General features: G+C 30.4%; 1 non-coding gene across 1 annotated transcript; it reads left to right on the plus strand.

Annotated features, from left to right (window-relative positions):
* The first annotated feature begins 392 nt into the window (after positions 1-392).
* On the plus strand, positions 393-514 carry LOC131075641 (U6atac minor spliceosomal RNA). The gene has a single exon (XR_009113246.1). It is a non-coding gene; the product is annotated as a U6atac minor spliceosomal RNA (small nuclear RNA).
* The last annotated feature ends 6,239 nt before the right edge of the window (positions 515-6,753 follow it).

Here is a 6,753-nt window from a genome sequence, read left to right on the forward strand (position 1 = left end):
CCATCCTATCTCAGCTAGATGCTGAAAAGGCCATGATAGAATCAGATACATCTCCCTGGTAGATGTGTATGTAATTGGCTGGAACAACCTTTGTCAGCAGCCTTCAATGTGTGAAGGGATAACAAAACGCACTTTGCTGATGATGAAAGTAGGGCTCTATTATCTTTGGCATCGATTCCAAAAAAACTATTGAACACTCCTTCCAGCGATGAATAGAAAGAGAGAGAGTGTTAAGAGAAAAGGTGACTGTGACCCAAAGGACAACTACAGGGCTGCGTAGTGAGAAGAGAGGCTCGGCACGGAATAAGTAGTGAAGAAAACATTAATCCCACATTTATTACAAAATAAAAAGTTTAAGCCTTTATATTATTAAAGAGCACACATCAATGAACGTGTTCGTAGAAAAGGAGAGACGGTTGGCATCTCCCTTGATAAGGACGGGAACAGTCTTCGGACTTTTCCTTCACATACGGTTAAGGCTATCCGCCATTGGCGGTTCTTACCCAAATTTTTTAGCTTATTTATTTATCTACTCTATTAAATCACAATTTCAAATGTAATTTTATAATTATTTTTTTAAAATTAGGTTTCTTTTAAATCTTAATTTTAGATCATATGGTAATTTTTTATAAATTGTCAAAATCAATTTTGTAAGGTTATTTGACCCCAAATTCTTTTATTTATCTACTCTATTAAATCACAATTTCAAATGTAATTTTATAATTTTTTTTTTAAATTAGGTTTCTTTTAAATCTTAATTTTAGATCATATGGTAATTTTTATAAATTGTCAAAATCAATTTTGTAAGGTTATTTGACCCCAAATTCTTTTATTTATCTACTCTATTAAATCACAATTTCAAATGTAATTTTATAATTTTTTTTTTAAATTAGGTTTCTTTTAAATCTTAATTTTAGATCATATGGCAATTTTTATAAATTGTCAAAATCAATTTTGTAAGGCTATTTGACCCCAAATTCTTTCAACATTTTAAATTTATTTATAATCTATTAAACCACAATTTTACATATCATATAACAATTTCTTTATGAATTGCGAGAATCAATTTTGCAAGGTTGTTTGACAAAATTATAAGGCCTTTGGAGTGTGTATTAAATTATGTAATGATGAGCATTACATTAATATAATGTATTATTTAGATTTTATTAATATAGTAATATAGTTATTAACAATGTGATAATGAAAATTATTGTACATGGTTTATATAAATGGTGTTCTTGTAAAGTAATACATTATTTGATGATGAGTATTGGTTCATAACAAACTCAATGATGGGCAGTATTGTGAAATAGGTTACATTAACAAAGTGTATTATTTAGATTTTAACTAATATAGCTATTAAAAATGTGATAATGAGTAATATTGTGTATTCTTTTATATAGATGGTGTTCTTGGAAAGTAATACATTATTTGATGATGAGTATTGGTTCATAAAAAACTCATCTCTCATGATTATGAATGTTTTACTTGGCATTCATTTTATATAGATTATAAGAACAACATATTGAAACTGTTTTGGAAAATCATCCATATCATACTACTCTAATTCAAGTGTGCTTAACCATAAAGTATCCCCCATAATCGAGACTACTTAGCTTGTTAATCCATGTACAAAACCTTAAACGAGTGTTGTATGTTTTGATTGAAGATAACAATGATTAAAAGGTATGTTATATAAATGATTTTTGTACGAAGTATTAAATTTATAAAAAAAAAATTGTAAGGTATTTGGCAATTTTTTAAGACCTTTTGGTTAGTGCATTAAATTATGTAATGATGAGTATTATTGTGAAATAGGCTACATTAAAATAGTGCATTGTTTAGAAAATATTAATGTAGTTATTAAATTTGTGATAGTGCATGTTTATGTGGGGCATTCGGTTTAACTTTTAGACAACTACAAATATGAAACAACATAGGAAATAAGAGTATCCTAGTCATTAGAGAGGAACTTATACATGTCTTCAAATTTATATAACCTATCACCATTCAGGAACTTATACACGTCTTCAAATTTATATAACCTATCACCATTCTTCACATCCTTGCTTTGAAGCATAAGAGGGTGGTTGAAGACCTATGTATTACTTTTTCCTGAATTTCATCATTAACTTCATCTTATTTTCTGTCTCATTTAGTTTAACTTTTAAAGTCTCCATTTCTTTCACTATCTAAGAGCATGACACACACACAACTATTGTTTAGTGGTTGAGGCATTAGTATCTTCATTCACAATATATTGGGTATTGTGAGAGGTGTTATGTGAACATTCCATTCCATCCCCACATGGGGAATCTCAACAATACCCTCCATTTTAGTATCTGGAACACCCTTATTTCCAAATCAAAATTTTGAGTGTTTATTTCATTAAAAAAACATAATGTGTATACGTGCTTTAAGTATACAAGGTTGGTTGGTATACTTATGTGTATATGTGCCTTCGGGATCTTGTTGAGTAACTTTATCCTTGTTCTTCTACAATAGGGGAGTAATAGGGGATTGTTACAAACCCTCCCATGCATTAATGTTCGTCAAAACCATGATGCCCTTGCATTTATTTTGTTTCTTGTTGGTTGATGGGCATTCATTATTTCTCTTCATCAAGACCTTTTTTGAATTAGATTTGGTAAGAGGGTTAATTTTTAAAGAATAGAGACCAAAAACTGATTATTTCTTCTAGGGGTTGACTTCCATAGGAGGTATTGTATTAGGGTTGATGGACATATAAGGATTTAGAAGAGTCATCTTGCAAGTCGAGTGAGATACAAGTTAAGCAAACATCTTTTACCTAAGATGACCATTTCTTGAATTTGTACACTCAAATGAAATATCGAGCATACTTGCATCATAAATGGATAGCTGAAACATAGTGTAGAATACCCGAAATGATATAACATCTAATTAAATAATTTCAATAGCTGTAGACGTATAAAAATGACCACATTCCTAAATGAATATTTTATGTTCATTTCTCTATTTGATTAAATCCAATTTAATTAAATTATCCACCTTCCTCTATTTAATTAAGTAAATTACTCAATTTATTTAAATTAAATTCATTATACCATTTAATGAATAAATCATTTTATTCAATTAAATCCCCCCTATCCACTTTTAATTAAATTCAAATTTAATTAAATAGTTATCCTAAAATTGAATAAATCTGATTTATTTAGTTTCCCCAAATTGCAGCCAAATTGAATTAAATTATTTCAATTAAATCCTATTATCCCTCCATCCACTTGCAAAATCCCAAACCCCTTTCTAATCCCTTCTAGAATCTTCTAATCGCTTCTAATTAACCTAACCCCTCCTCTAAACTTTGTCACATCCCTAAGCAAAGGGAAGTCACTTCTCAAAACCTTAAAGTCTTTGATAACCATTAAAGGTTTTCAACCTTCAACCACTAAATGGCTCAAAGTCTTTGAAAACCATTGAAGGCTTCCAACCTTCAACCACTTAATCCCCAAAGTCTCCAATAACCATTAATGGTTAATTCAAACCCTCCTACATGGTTAAAACATTTGTTTTGACTCAACCTCTACCCAACCCAAAGGTCTCATCAGGCCTTTAATGCTTTGACCATGATTATCTCTTAATCATTTGCACAAAGGTTTATCCTTGGATTAACTCCTAATCCAGTGGGTAATCCTAACTTAGACTTGACCCTTAGCCTCTAGATAACCATGAGGTCTTCTCAGGCATTCAATGCCTCCAACCCCTTCTTTCAACCCAACCCTATGTTGACACTTGTCACCATTTCATTGGTGCCAATTGTGCACATGGATCCCCAACTTTCAAACTCAACCCTTGATTAAACCATTCAATCCTGACCATCCATTCCCTGTTCTTGCTATAAATAGAGCTCTCATTCCTCCATTTTAAACAATCATCCTTCAAATTTGTAGCATCACACTTATGCTCAAATACATTCAAGTTTTCATATCATTTTATGCTCATCATTTAGTCTCTCTTTAGAATAGAAATTAGTCTAAATATGCATGTTTAGAATACTTTCTTTATCATTTAGCTCAATCATAGACTAAATATATCACATTAAGATAGTATTCATACTAACCTTGTCATCTTATCATCCAGTTTATTGCATTTCTAGAATCATACATAGCTTAACACACCTTTCATTCTAAAATCTATCAAAACATCCTTCGTTCTTGCATTTGTCATCCCTAAACCATTTTGCTCAGTGATCTGAGAGCAAAAACATTGGTTTGAGGGACATTGTGAGATAGAGAACCATGGGACCCACCTTGGGAAGCTGAGTAATACTACGTTACTCCATAGCTTTCACCAAGAAGTCCTGTGTGTGTGTGGACTAGTATTTTGAAATATTTTCACATATTAAGTTTTATCAGCCCACTTTTCCCGCATACAATAGCTATAACAACTAAAACTCATCCTAAGTCACATGATCTAAAATACTATGTAAAATGCATATGCTTGAAGAATTACATATAATCCTACAAACATAACAAAAATATGTTAATATTTGATGCATCAGAGGTTCACCTTCATTACTTGGTACATATGCCAAGGACCATATTTTCATTATCATATCCTACTTGTTATGTCATTAAATGCTTCTCTAGTTTTACATGATCAGTCTTTCATTTGTTTCAATTCTATTATCACTCACAATATGATAAAAACAAATGTTCCGTTATTTCCTATAAAAATTAAACGTTTTCATCATTTCCACTCAGGACAAAATACATAATTAATAACATAGAGTTAAAAAAGCATTAAACCATTCTACATAATTGACGCTTATTTCCAGTTCTCTATGATGATGTAGACTGTAATACGTAGGAGTTCTGAACAGTTCTCATGTCTTCTACTCAATTAAAATTCTGCATACAAAATCTTTTAAGCACTGTTGCAGTCTATGTCCAGTCAATTTGCAGCATCATATTCAAGAAATATTAGTGGGTAATATATATTGTCTCTGCATACAACAAAATGTTGCCATCTATGTAAGGTTTCAAATCCATCATTAATGGATATTAATGGATTTTTATGTTATGTGCACACTTTTTTTCCTCTTTAGTTTTATGTTATGTGCACACTTTTTTTCCTCTTTAGATAAAATGTGGTAAAATCACTCATAAATATTATAATAAAAGTTTAGTAAGAACATTTATAAAAGATTGAGTTTAAAAGATAAGAATTAATAATAAAAATAATCAAATTATTAGATGTTTAAAACATGAAGCATTGATCATTAAGTGCTTTTTAGAGGAGCTCAAAGAGATTGTGTCATCTTCGAAGGACTGGGAAGAGTCGATGATGGAGAGGAAGAAGCAATAGCTATTGGCACATGAGAAAAAGGCAAAGAAGATGGAGCACTAGTGTGATATGATAGGAGTTGAAAGGAAATGAACATTACCACTACATTGCTACAAATGAAGCTACTAGTCATGAGCCTCTGATTTTTTTCCCAGCTCTTTTTTGAGATTGATATTTAGGTCTATCTCCATGATCTTATAAACACATGCATAGGGTTCACTATTTTCTAGCAAGTGGTGAGGGAATAAACCTCCAATAGGATATGATCCACCAAAAAAAGTAGAATTTATAATAGTCACCCTAATTTTTGTTCTCTAGTAGTAAGTAGGGATAAACAAAGTTAAATACCTTAGAGATGCATCAACCAATTGTGAATATTTTCCCAGATTCAATACCTAGACATGTATGTTTTCCAAATCACATAAATTCAAAAAAAAATCATAAATCAAATATTTTTTTGCATTTTCCAAAAACTAAATGAAACCTACAACAATGAAGTTTGTACAACAACTATTATATGAATTAAACTCCAAAACAACCTATTCAAGGAGAGTCATAGAATTCACCTATTGTAGGCATGGTCAATGCAAGCATTCATTTAATATATTACATAATAATATAAAAAAAATTACATTTTTATATTACAATTCACAACAATGAAGAATAAACAACTCTTGAAAGAAAGGAACACTACTTAACCATTTTCTTCAAGATCAAAGCAACCTTTAAGAACTACAATATCCAAGCAACTCCATTTATAAAAAGAGTACTTTTCTTCACAAAAGAGGAGAGATGTTTTCTTTCTTTCTTTTCAAATATAAATTTAAAAATTTATTCTAAAATGCCTTCCCTTTTTTATTTTGTTTGAAAATCCCTAAACCCCTTATTTTACTTTTCCTTCCTTTCATATTTGAAAAAAATATTTTAAATAGTTATATTCAACAAAATATTTCACTCAGTTATTTATTAGAGTTATTTTCTTTCAAGCAACTAATAACAAACACATTTTGATTCATTTTTGCATAACTTTTTGATTCTATTGTTGTTATGTTCTCTTCACAAGTACTGTATTTTATATTATCATCAATATATTATAGCCAGTTTTCCACCTTCTATCAATAAAAAAATATTCTAATTCTAAATATCTAACATGCTAATGGTAGTAGATCTAGTTTTTTAGTTTTTTCAAGTGCCTACTTCTAATTATAGTGAGCTTGTTCTAAGTGTTGAGAATAACATCAATCCCATTCAAGGTTGTGTATAAGTGATTGGAGTATCGCCTTGCCATGTTAGTGGTACAAACATTGCTACTTTAGTCTTTTGTGATAAATCACATGTTCCTGCATGACCATTCCCAATTTAGGGGTTCCTACCAACTCTTTTCGACATGATAAAATATGACCTCTTCCTAATGCACAATATTTCCCT

This window comes from Cryptomeria japonica, chromosome 8, assembly GCF_030272615.1.
Source record: "Cryptomeria japonica chromosome 8, Sugi_1.0, whole genome shotgun sequence".
NCBI lineage: Eukaryota > Viridiplantae > Streptophyta > Pinopsida > Cupressales > Cupressaceae > Cryptomeria > Cryptomeria japonica.